At 35.9% G+C, this 13,527-nt stretch overlaps 1 protein-coding gene across 1 annotated transcript in view; it reads right to left on the bottom strand.

Moving 5' to 3' along the window:
• The window catches only part of LOC122403531, a 92,111-nt gene extending 79,103 nt beyond the window's left edge, over positions 1-13,008 (bottom strand). The window contains exon 1 of the mRNA XM_043407089.1: positions 12,880-13,008. The gene's annotated coding sequence lies outside the window, so the exon portion shown is untranslated. The remainder of the gene's footprint in view (positions 1-12,879) is intronic.
• Positions 13,009-13,527: the final 519 nt, after the last annotated feature.

Genomic DNA, 13,527 nt, shown 5'->3' with positions numbered 1-13,527 from the left:
ATAACCAATGACAATATGCATTTACAGTAATTATATAAATCTAGTGTCTCGAAAGCTTCAATACGAAATCGGTATTTTTCTGCGTTTTTTTGCGTTTTTAATTTTTCACACCTTGGATTTGAAATCGAAAAAACGGAAAAAATTCTCAAACACGTATCTCAATAGTCGCAATGCACCAGATTTTTTTCATAATTTTCATACACGATTAAATAGGGGAAATAGGCACAAATTCGCTAATCCGAATTTTCCCAATAACTACCCTTCCGAACATGATAGAGGGTTCAAATTTGGTACAGAATGTTTTTTTCTGATGCTCTATCGATGGATCCATCGTATGTCAAATTTGGTTCAAGGGCACATTTGACCCCCTTATTCGGCTATACCCTTTAACACTTTATAGCCATTTAACCTTAATATTATGTTCCAAATACATTGGTGCTATAGTTATGCACCATTGCAATATTTCATTTATTATTATAGTTCATGTTAAATAAATGTTATTTTTGTACTTTTTCCATTGATTATAATTTTGTTTCTAGTCCTTTTCGCGTGTTATTATTAACATTTAGAAATCATTAGTTACAACTACAAAACTCTTGAAAATGATAATGGTACTATAGTTATTCTCCACAGTGTATAGTGTCTCATCCAACACAAATCAATTTTTATTGTTAATTTCATTAGTTAATACTAGAAAGGGATACAGCAAAGGTCCTCCCTCGCCCACGTGTTTTCTGTATCATTGGATTTTTAACTTTCCACGCGTAGCGAGATTCACCCTCTGCGGGAAGCTCCATCCCCAAAAAGAATAATCCAGACCTAACACAAACCTAAACCTAAACCTAAACTTAAACATTAAATTAAACGACTGTTCGTTATAAAAGAAATGAAGCAACCTCATATAAACTAAAAAATAAACCTGTTTGTTCTAAAAAACGAAAACAAAGCGAATAGAACAATATCATGTACTTCTTTTGTTAATAATTCTTTAACGAACAATGTATAAGTGAATAATTAACTATCATTTTTTCTCAGAAAGTATTATCTTTATGACAAAAATTAATAGGACATAAAATGTGTATTTTGATGAGGTCTACAACTTTTATCTGAAGTATTTTTCAAAATTCCCATTATTTACGGAAGTAAATAAAAAAAGTATGATTTGTATGGTTTCTTCACACTTTAATAAAATACCAATTTTCACTATCATACTCGTATTCAGCACGTCGAAATACGTAAAAATCCAGAGTATAAAAAAAATCAGAGGTATGTCCTTTTCGAAAGTACACCCTAAGAAACTTCTAAACTTAATATTTTTTGCCTAAAATGAGTTATTTTCGAGGTAGTTGGATTTAAAGTTTCTAAATGAATACCCTGCATAAAGGTTGAGACGTAAAAGTCCTAAATAAAAGCAAAAAATTGTTTATTTTCATGTTAAAATATATTCGGAACACTATGCAGCCGAATAAATTAACTAATTTAAAATATTATGCTTTCCTATCTATTATTTTTACAATTCTATTCTTATACTTATACAGTGATAAATTGGTTGGGACCAATTCTTCGCGATACCCATTTAAAGTAATGTCATACAATTTTCGCTTTCCCCTTATATGCGTTCTCAATACAGGTTAACAGTTCACCAACGATATCATCGGGCAATTGAGCACTTTCAAACTCAACGAACGGAAATACTCAACCGACGACAGCGTGTATTCGCACGTGCACACAAATGAATGGGGCCCAATGCCGTAAATGGTACAGTCATTGACCTAAAATTAAGGCGTCTGGCTAGCTCGTAAATAAAAAATTATTTCCTGTTACGTTTTGTTAAATTAAAAGTTTTAAAAACGTAATTGTAAATTATTATCGTAAAATTTGAAAACTTGGCACCTCTAAATCCCAGGCACATTGACAGCATCTTGGAGATGTACTACGTAAATGTGATTCTTTATTAGTTTGTTTATCCCGAAAGTGGAACGGAATACGCGAGGGAATTTTCTATAATTATTCTCGTTCGTATCGTATTTTGTTTTTGAAATACTTTACAAAACTAGCTCTCAAATCTGTTAATTATTATATTAGGTTGTTCGGAAAGTAGTTTCGTTTTCTTACCAACAGACACGTTAATTGTATTTTTAACCAGCCAACTTTATTCTAAACCGTACTCTCATTATATATTTTCATAGCTGACACTTCAAGGCTTGTTTGTAAAAAATTATATTTGTTTCTGTGCAATTGTATTTCTTTGGTGTCCCGTCAAATATGGAAAATCAGAAGCTGCATTTTCGGCATATTTTGCTTCTTTTTTTACCGAAAAGGTAAGAATGCTGTTCGAGCAAGAATAAAATTGTGTAACGTGTATGGAGAGGATGTTTTAACAGAATGGCAGTGCCAAAACTCGTTCGCAAAATTTTGTTCCTGCAATTTTGATATGGAAGGTACCCCACGTTCTGGAAGGCCAGATAAAGCCGACGAAGGCGAAATAAAAGTATTGGTTGAAGCAAATCGACAAATAACAACACGAGAAATCGTTAAGAGGTTAAATTTGTCGAATTCGACCGTTTGTGATCACATGAAACGACTTGGTTTCGTTTCGAAGCTCGAAATATGGATTCCACCATGATAATGCCAGACCTCACACAAGTTTAGTAACTCGTCAGAAGCTATTGCAGTTTGGATGGGATGTGCTACCACACCCGCCATACTCGCTAGATCCGGCATCATCGGATTATTACTTATTCCAGTTTTTACAAAATTTCTTAAACGATAAAACATATACTTAAAGCGACGATGTCAAAAATCACTTGCATCAGTTTTTTATAAATAAAGATCAGAAATTTTATGAACACGGAATCATGCTACTACCAGGAAGATGGCAAAAGGTGTTGGACTAAAATGGCCAGTACATAATTCACTAAAATATTTATATATGTATTATATAGAAAATTGTTCCTCAGTCTCACTCCGACTGCGGAATCAATCGGACGTGTTATTGTTAGCTCGTACCGTCACGCGTGCCGTAGTTTCAGTGTTGGTGAGTGCCGTCTCGTAAACAAAGTAGCGGTGATATTATCACCACTACATAAACCTCTGACATAGGTATACGTACGCCGTACGTATCACCATGTCATAGACAGTAAACCGTTACAATGTCAAATCCCAATCTACGTATCCTTTCCAAACTAACGAGAACCAAAATATCCAATCGAAAAATAGCTAAATAACCCAAAAATTCAATACGACCGAAACCAAAACTTCATACGCCAACATAACAAAACATCAATACACCCCAACCCAGGATCAAGTTATTATTCTGCAATCAATCGATGGAATCACCATTAAGGAGTACGCTCGGGCAATCGGTAACATAACAGGACCCAAAGCTATAAAATACCTATCAAGGATCTCTAATGGAAGAATCTGTATGTACCTAGATAGTAAAGAAACGGTTGCAAACTAAACCTCTAAACACAAAACAATTACAATAAATAACGTAAATATAGAAATCCGCCCTATGGTGCTACCGGCCAGAAGAATCATATTATCAAATATCGCACCTATAATTCCCAACTCAGCTATCGAAAACGTGTTCAGAACAAACAACATCAAATTATACTAAAAAATAACCCCACTAAAAGCAGGAATCGTCGACCCGGACCTGTCGCATATTCTAAGCTTCAAGAGACAAGTCTACGTAAGTCCAGACGATGCAAAACCAATCCCGAGCTCCTTTCTTATTACGTTAGAAATCCATCCATCATTTGCCTACAAGAGACAAACCTCAAAAAACACCACCTCCCAAGGCTCCAAGGGTTCGTCATCTTCAACAAAAACAGGGACTGCGATAATCACGCGAGTGGAGGATACTCATCGCAGTATCCGAAAAATTCAATGCCGTCGAAATTCTGTTAAACACAAACCTAGAAGCAATCGCAGTCACAGAACTACTTCCAAGCAAGATACACATATGCAACATCTACCTCCCGAATAGCCATACCCAAAACCCAACTGACTTAGAAACGCTTACAAACCAACTGCCAACACACTTTATACTAATGGGCGATTTCAATAGCCACCATTATACATTGTGTAAAATACGTTCCGGAATCTCTCACTTTCAAATCCCACAGTGCATGTATTGAAACAAATTTTTGTGTGTAAGTAGGCAACATTGTATTCAGTTGTTACGCTAAACGCAATATAGCAACCAGTGTGTTCACGGCAGTTATTTACACCAGTCGATCTCGAGTGTGCTCTGCGATTTTTGCAATGGAAAGAACTGTCGAGCAAAGAATTTGCCTTAAATTTTGCGTTTCTAACGAAATTTCTTGTGTCGAAGCGTTAAAAATGTTACAGAAAGCCTAGAGTAAGTGGTGCCTATCAAAAACGCAAACATACGAATGGTACAAGGCATTTAAAGAGGGCCGAGATGAAGTGCAAGATTTGCCGCGTGCTGGCCGACTGTCAATGGTTTCGAGTGACGAAAACATCGTAAAGATAAAAAAAATGGTCATCGATAATCGTCGCCTGAGTGTTAGAGAGGTGGCTCATGAAGTGGAAATGTCTCACATATCTGTACATAACATTTTAACTGAAGTTTTGGGCATGAGACGTGTCGCTGCACGACTTGTTCCGAAGGAGTTGAATTTTCTGCAAAAAGAACATCGAAAAGCAGTTGCTGAAGACATGATTTCACGAGCTTCTAGTGACTTTACCTTCATGAAACGCATCATAACCGGTGACGAAACATAGGTTTATGAATACGATATGCAAACAAGTCAACAATCTTCGGAATATCGCTTAGAAAATGAACCAAATTCTAAAAAACCGCGTCAAAGTCTCTCGAAAATTAAGGTCATGTTCACTGTTTTCTTTGATTATCGTAGTGTTGTTCATTCGGAATTCCTTCCAGATGGACAAACAGTAAATAAAAAATATTATTTGAGCGTCATGGGACGCTTGCGTGAAAATATTCGTCGAAAACGGCCAGATATGTGAAAAAACAATTCTTGGATCCTACACCACGATAATGATCCGTCGCACACGTCGATTTTGGTACACGAATTTTTGGCCAAGAACTCAACAAATGTGATCGAACAAGCACCGTATTCACCAGATATGGCTCCCTGTGACTTTTTCTTATTTCTGAAACTTTAATTACCCCTTCGGGGAAGATGTTTTGAGTCGATAGAGGCCATAAAAGAAAATTCGCAGAAGGAGCTGAAGGCGCTACCTTCTTCAGCGTTTAAAAAGTGTTTTGAAGACTGGAAAAAGTGTTGGTGTATGTGCATTGCTTCTGATAGGGCCTACTTTGAAGGCGACAAAATAAATTTGGATGATTAAATAAGCAATTTGAGTTTTATTTACATATTCCGGGTACTTATTTTACATAATGTATTTGGGGATCATACAAAATAGACGGCTGCGGGAAAATAATTGAGAATCTACTAGAAGACCCCGACATCACTCTGCTAAACTCATGGAGCCCAACACATTTTACAGTAAGTATTGGGAAAACGAGTGCGATCGATCTAACACTCTGTAAGTACTAAATTGACGCAATCCCTAGAATGGGAATCCTTATTAGACCTCCATAACAGCGATCATTTTCCCATAAAAGTTACATACCTAGATTCTACCCCACAGCTGCAAAACAAGCCCACTGCCAAATGAAACATTAAAAAAATAGAGTGGTGTATATACAAAACAATAATCACAAATACCTTCCAAAAAGCCCCAAAAAGCGAAATCGATCCTAACATCAACCAAGAAATCGAATTACTGGAAACAACTATTAAAAAGGCAGCGCAGGAATTCTCTGGTCCAATTAAACCAAAAAGCACAAAAAAAAGAAACACTCCTTGGTAGAACGAAAATTGCCACGCATCCATGAAAGAAAGCCATAGGGCCTTTAACAAAGCAAAGAGACAACCAACAACAGAAAATTTAGTCAACTTTAAAAAACTTCAAAAAACTTCGGGCAAAACTTCGCAAGATAATAAAAGAAAGCAAAAGAAAATCTTGGCAATCATATATATCAACCATTACAAACAAAACCCCAACAAATACCCTGTGAAAAAAAATCAGAAATATTAATGGAATAGAATCTTACACTGAAATCCAATTTTTCAATCTAGGAGATAACAAATTTATAACTAATCCACAGGATATAGCCGACACCCTTGCAGAGACATTCCAAAAAAATTCAGAAAATAAAAGTCACGAAGAAATAGTGCACATACCCTCGCCGCCCGTCACAAACCCAAAAAACGACAACAGCAATCTAGTAGACCCCGTTTCCGAATCCACTTTAAATTCAATCATAACCCTAGAAGAGCTAATAAACACTCTCCGCGCCACAAAAAATTCTGCTCCTAGGCCCGACAATATACCTAACAAACTGATAAAGGAACTGCCACAAATCGGCATCAACCATCTCCTCAATATCATCAACTGCATTTGGACGCATCATGCATTCCCGAACAACTGGAGAAAAGCTACAGTTATACCCACACTTAAATCAAATAAAAACAAAAACAAACCCAAAAGCTATAGGTCGATCGCCTTAACAAACTACATTTTTAAACTTCTAGAAAAAATAATTAACAAAAGGCTTAGATGGTTCCTCGAATCAAACAATATGCTATCACCTAACCAATACGGATTCAGACAGCACCGCTCGATCACTGACGTACTGATAAACTTAGAGACAAGCATATGCGAAGCATTTCTGAAAGACAAATTCCTCATCACAGTATGTTTGGATATTGAAAGGGCATACGGCTCAATACCAATGACTACAATTATCAACGCCCTAACTAAAACTAGGCTAAACGGCAACATATTAGCTTTCATCAAAAACTTCCTAACAAAACCATCCAAGTGAGAACGAACGGAATCTTCTCCAAACCAACCACCATACACAATGGAGTTCCACAAGGTTCGGTAATCAGCGTTACGCTTTTCCTGATAGTAATTAACGACGTTCTAAATAACATCAAGCCACCAATTCAAGGAACCCTGTTCGCAAACGATCTAACAATAACCTGCAGCGGGAAAAACCTATCCACTATCATCGAGCTCCTACAGAAAAGCATCTACGACCTTCTGTCATGGTCCGAAAAATCAAAACTTAAATTCTCCCCCCCAAAAAACAAAATACACCATCTTTTCTAGAAAACGCAAGACAATCATACTTCCCCCTAATCTCCACATACGAAATACTGAAATCGAAAAAGTAGACAGCATTAGAATACTTGGACTCATCTTTGACCATAAGCTAACGTGGGGGCCACATAAGAAATATTTAAAAACCACATGCACAAAAAAATGAACATCATGCAAGTTTTGGCAAATTATAGCTGGGGAGCTGACCAAGATATCATCATACAAACCTACCAGGCTTTAATCAGATCCAAACTCGACTACGGGTCAATAGTTTATAACTCGGCTAAACCCAATACTCTGAAAACAATCGACTCAATTCATAACGCTGCTCTAAGAATAGCCACTGGAAGCTACAGGACGAGTCCAATAAATAGCATATTGTTTGAATCAAAAGAACCATCATTAGAACAAAGAAGGAAATACCTAAGCCTAAAATACGCAGCCAAAATGTCCTCCACTCCAAATAATCCCACCTACAACAACATATTTACAAACAGATATACCCACCTACAAGCTAAAAAACCCAAGTTTCCAAATCCATTCTATGGAAGAATTGCCAAATACGATAGTTTCACTATGATTATATCAACACCAACTATTCCATATAAATTCAGGAAAACAGCTCCCTGGATCCTAAAAACACCAGAAATCAACGTCGACCTCGCAAAACTTCCCAAAGACTAAATAAGCAGCACAGAACACAGATTTTTTCATTTCCAACAATTATGCAACAAATACCCAAACCACCAAACGATATATACTGATGCATCTGCGACACCACGACCAAAAAATTCCACCTACCAATAACCTCATCCATCTTTACAGCAGAAGCCAGGGCAGTTCTTGAAGCTCTTAACCACATACGGAACCACTATGTCTAACCTTCCATCATTTTCACTGACTCAATGAGTGTACTCATGGCAATAGCAAACGTAAATCGCGAAACCAAACATGAAGTCATTCTAAATATCCAATATACCTATGCGGACCTCATCGATAACGGCAAATGTATAACCCTAGCCTGGGTTCCATCTCACCAAGGCATCAAAGGAAACGAGGCAGCCGACACAGCCGCCAAAGAAGCAACAGCACTTCCACCAGATAACACCGGCAGACGAGTCCCACGCCAAGACCTCATTGTCGTATTACGCCATATCGAACAACAATCATGGAATAAAATATAGGCCACATCTAGGAAAATAAAAACACACGACGTTACCCAAGACTTCTTCCAAATAATGCCTAGCAGCAATATGAGAAGGAAAGACAGGATAATCATGGCCAGGCTTAGAACTGGTCACTGCAAACTCACACATGAATACTTAATTAAGAAAACAGGACCACCAATGTGCACTGTCTGCATGAAAATCATTACAACCAACCACCTACTATTCGAATGCAGGAGATACAACATCCAAAGACAAAACTATAAAATAACATCGACAGAAGTTCTAACGACAAAGAAACACATAGAAAATACCCTAACCAACCTAAAAGACATCAACATTTACCACTGCATATGACCGGACAGAAAAGAAGGAAACTGATCCTAATCGTTGCTAATGACCCGTAGGTCGACGCGACGTAAAACCCGAAATAAACAAAAATAAAAAAGAATTGTTCCTTTTCACGAAGAAGAAAAACGAAATTACTTTCCAAACAATCCAATATTATTAATTTATATTGAATGTAGGTACAAGTAACAGTAAGTCTGTTGTCCAGTTTCCATGATTTGTTGCCTAATACAAAAACTTTCGTATCTCGAAAGGAATCGCATCAGATGATTAGTTCCGTGCAATTCGAAATAATTGAAGGCCAAGAAATGTTCTCACGTACAAGAAATTGGCATCTTCCTAAACATTCGGTTCGTGCATTCAGAATGCTCTGAATGCAGTGAATTGGGCCAGTGCCATTTATCGTCCTACATCTCGGAATCACGACACACCGCTACCTTTCACCATTGATTTGATGTATTTAAGGTTAAATTCCTTGCTAAGGTTCTACCTTTCACCTGTATCCGTTTGGCCATTTACGAATCACGTTACAATAATATAATTCATCATTAACTGAGAGTAACGTCGGTTGAAAGTATTTACTAAGCATCTTTACCAGAGAAGCTATGATGTTCAAACGCTCGCAGTGAATAATACCATTATATTTCTTTATACAGGTTTTTAACTCTAAATTTAACTTTTTGTAAATCAAATTCATCCTAATGTTTTCAAGTACCTGCATAATTTTGTTGGTAAGACGATGTCAGCATGCAGCTGTTTCAGTAGAATGCAAGCGAATGTGCTTGGCGAAGTGAATACGATAAAATCCAGTTTTCGATGATTGGCTACATCTCACGAATAATATTTGCTTTGAAAAGGACAAAAGATTTAACATGATCACACAAGAAAAACTCTAATAACGTCGTGTCACAAGATCTTGGTGACTAGTCGACAGCTGCATTTCTCAAAATAATCGTATCATTGAACTTTGATTTCGATAAAGTGATAGTTTCGGCAGAAGTGTGGCACGTGACGAACATCTTATCGAAATCACATCTCGGACAAATCAAATCCACGCGATTCGCACCAAAGAAAACGGTAACAGTCACAGTCACATCTTTTTGGTTCCACTAGCCAACAAAATTACACCAGATAATAACATTTTCTGGGTAGAAAAACCGCTCGATGATCGAGCGAGAATTAGTATCTGGCTAAATTCGACGAATTTACTTATTAACAAAGCCATTCGTCCAAAAGTTAGCTTCGACACTGAAGATGAATTTTTTGGCAGAAAAGGGTACTCAGTTATTGGGACAAGTGTTATTTTCATCGACTCGATAAAATTACTTTCTGTTTAGGCAATTAACTATCTTAAAGCTGCTTGTTAAGCAGTAAATGCTTGAGAATGTGTTAGGAATATTGTTGGAATCATTTTTAGAATACACATTTATGTATGTTTCTTGAAATTCTGGAGATTAAAATAATTGCAAGTGTCTCTTGCGAGGAGCATCTACGGTTAGTCACTCCTCGCCAGTACATACACGGTGTTGAGCCACCCTGAGAAAAATTTTAATGGAAGATTCTAGAGGCCAAAGTAAGACAAAAATCAAGAATACTAATTTGTTGACGGAGGCTTCGTTATAAAGTTATTAACGTTTAAAGTTCCGCCCGTACTGAATTATTTTCTACAAAGTGGGTACGATTTCGGGGGTAGGTCTATTCACCAAAAATTATTGTAATTGACACCCGCAACCGAAAATAATTTTTCCAGAACGATTTGAAATTGTTTAATTTTGTCGAAAACTTTCACACCTCGAATTTTTTTCTCGAAAGTGGGTAGGATTTTGAAGGTATGTCTAATGACCAAAAATAATTGTAATTGACCCCCACAGCCGACAATAATTTTTCTAGAACGATTTGAAATTTTTTTTCGCCGAAAGGCACTACGCCTGTCGATTTGTCTTAAAAATTTGTTTTTCATTTTTAATAAATTTGTTTAACGCTCTACAGAAAAGTTGTCTAATACTTTTTTGTAAGTACCCATGAGCTCTGCTTCAGAAAAAAATTTCAATGAGATACTTTTACTATTATTGGAATTATGGGCGTTTGAAAATTGGACCAGTTTTAGGGGGTTTTTCTCATTTTACGGTATCAAGGAACAAATTTTTCAATTATGTTAGAATTTCTACATATTCTCCACTAAAATACGCGTTGTTTGCATTTTGAAAAATTAAAATCCTCCAATCCGTTTAGGAGTTTTGACATTTTAAAGATTCGCATGTAGGGAAGCAGTCTGGGCCGCACATTAGATTTTCGGTCAAGAATTTTTTTCTCGAAAGTGCCTAGGATTTCGGGGCATGTCTAATGACCAAAAATGATTGTAATTGAGCCCCGCAATCAAAAATAATTTTTTCAGAATGATTTGAAATTTTGTGAATTTAATTTTTTAATCATTTTTTAATGAAGCGTCAGTCAAAAAATTGATATTCTCGATTTTCGTCTTATATTGGCCTCTAGAATTTCCCATTAAAATTTTTCCCAGAGGTGACCGAACACCCTGTATACATATATTCACATACAAATCCAAAAGAAAATAAAGCTTATGTTATTTACACGTTAAAATATATGCTTCTACATTTTTATACGTCTTTTTCCGATATTTACGATTTTAGTAATATAATATTAAGATCGTAAAATTCAAAAATTCTACGCAAACGTAACAAAATTCCAGCTACGCTAATTTAAGAAAATGAAAATAATCTAATAAGAGAAATTTACTAGCATACCAAACAAGAAAATACTTATTTCTTTATAAACAAAATTTATTTAGCATCAACAAGCTTATAATATATGTATAATACTACGCATTAAGAACAAATAAATTTCAATGATTTCATTCAGATCAGTTATAAAGAAATTATTTATTGGCGAAATTTAGAAAGTATTTATAAAAAGGAGGAAACGTGGTATCAGAATCCGCATTGTGATATTTCAGGTGGAGGACCCTACCCAGTTTCACATCCTGCAATCGATAGTGACCAAAATATTGAAAACTGAATGCATCGCTTAAGAGAAACTTACGTATTATCAACGTAAAATTTACTTTTAGCTTTGCATATGCATAACAAAAATATTAAGTTCATTAAATTTGTTACTGTTAAATCTTATATAATACTTAAAACCGGTATACGATCGTACGCATCCATGTACGCACGCACGCGAGTATCAAACGCATACACGATACGCACGCACACGCAAACAATTCGTTAGTCATGCACTTTAATTCTCCCCTTCATTGAGAATTAAACGTTGTTCGATCAACTAGAACTTTCTCAAATTTCTTTCAAAATGTGAATTGCTTTAAAGAAATGAATGTACTCTCCAAGAATTTTTGTAGTACAATGCAACCACCGTAAAGACACTGCGTTTAATCACCTTATCATAATTTAAAGAAAAGAAAAAGAAAGAGAGTGAAAGATTTCTTAGTTGGCCGTGAAAAAATAATAAAAAACCTCCAAGTATGTATGCGCATGCACCTTAACCTTTCATAAACACCATTTTGCCAAAAGTATTTGGAAATCGTATTACAATACACTCGTGTTTACTCACAGAAATAAAATTCCGTATGGCCCTATGCCTGGCTTGTTGTATAGCTGTCTCAAAAACACTGTAAAAAAGTAAATCCCTTTTCATACCAAAACTTGTCACAAATGTTATTAAACCTTGTCCAAGATTACGTCGAGTCTTTTTTTCTAACAATTTACACCGAATGTCGTACGTAGTATAATGTGCAGAATGTGGGCAAGATTGAAAAATTACATTTCTCATTTACATATGGAAAATCATCGATCTCAGTACAAAGTAAATTAATTTATCTTCTTATCGTTCTTCTTCGCGAAATTGTTACGATTATACGTCCTTATTAAATGCACGGTCCTGTCCAAAAATCAATGATTAACAACTAAATAAAAAATTAATCGATTTCTGTTTAAACCTTTCCAAGGAGTTCGAGTGTAAAAAATAATTAATATTTGAAAGATTAGATCTGAGGAAATTTATTAACATATTCGTAGAACATAAAAAGTATAACGTGAAATGTTTACGGAAATTAATATCTTATCTCAATGGAATTTCATTGATCTTCGATGTAAACATGATGGAGACACTAGATTGCGAAGGATCAAAATTTTAATAACGTAATGGATAATAAACTTACCTCCTTTTGCAGAGTCAAATTTCTCACGTAGTTTCTGTGAAATCGTGATATACATCACAAAACTTAACACTGATACCTACGAATAACAACGTGCCGATCGCGTGATGCGAGGATACAGCCAGTATCCTCGATACACAGTACGTAACAGAACTACTACACCACCTGTCACTCAGCATATTCGATAGTACGAAACATGCGTCGTGATGTCATAGTCACCCCACCAAACCTCAAGCACCAATGGCCACGTAACACACCAGACAGAAACTCGTCCATACAATATCTCTACTAACGCCACCTACCGTGCTTCAACAGAATTTCAATTCATTCGAGTTACTATCAGTGTTACCAAAACCGGGAATTTCTCATCCACTTTCGCATCCTATGCCAGCCAGATGATGTGTACGTCAGCTCATAGAGTTTCGGAGAATTGAAAAATATAAACTGACATTCATCCTCTTTCTCGATCGTTCGCGGAGTTGGTTTATTTAGTAAATTACGTGATTTTAATTTGCAGTAACAATTTATTCAATAACAATAATAATAACAAATAGATATTTATCAAGCAAAGTTCTCAATCTAATTTAACAAATAAGATTCTCTTATTCGCATCCGGTGTGAAAGCAAATTCAATGTCGAGATAAGTTCGAT

Source organism: Colletes gigas, unplaced genomic scaffold (genome assembly GCF_013123115.1).
Source record: "Colletes gigas isolate AHSC1104 unplaced genomic scaffold, ASM1312311v1 Colletes_gigas_Sc00059, whole genome shotgun sequence".
Classification (NCBI taxonomy): Eukaryota; Metazoa; Arthropoda; class Insecta; order Hymenoptera; family Colletidae; genus Colletes; species Colletes gigas.
The sequence above is the reverse complement of the archived record's forward strand: the minus strand, read 5'-3'. Positions and strand labels throughout refer to the sequence as shown.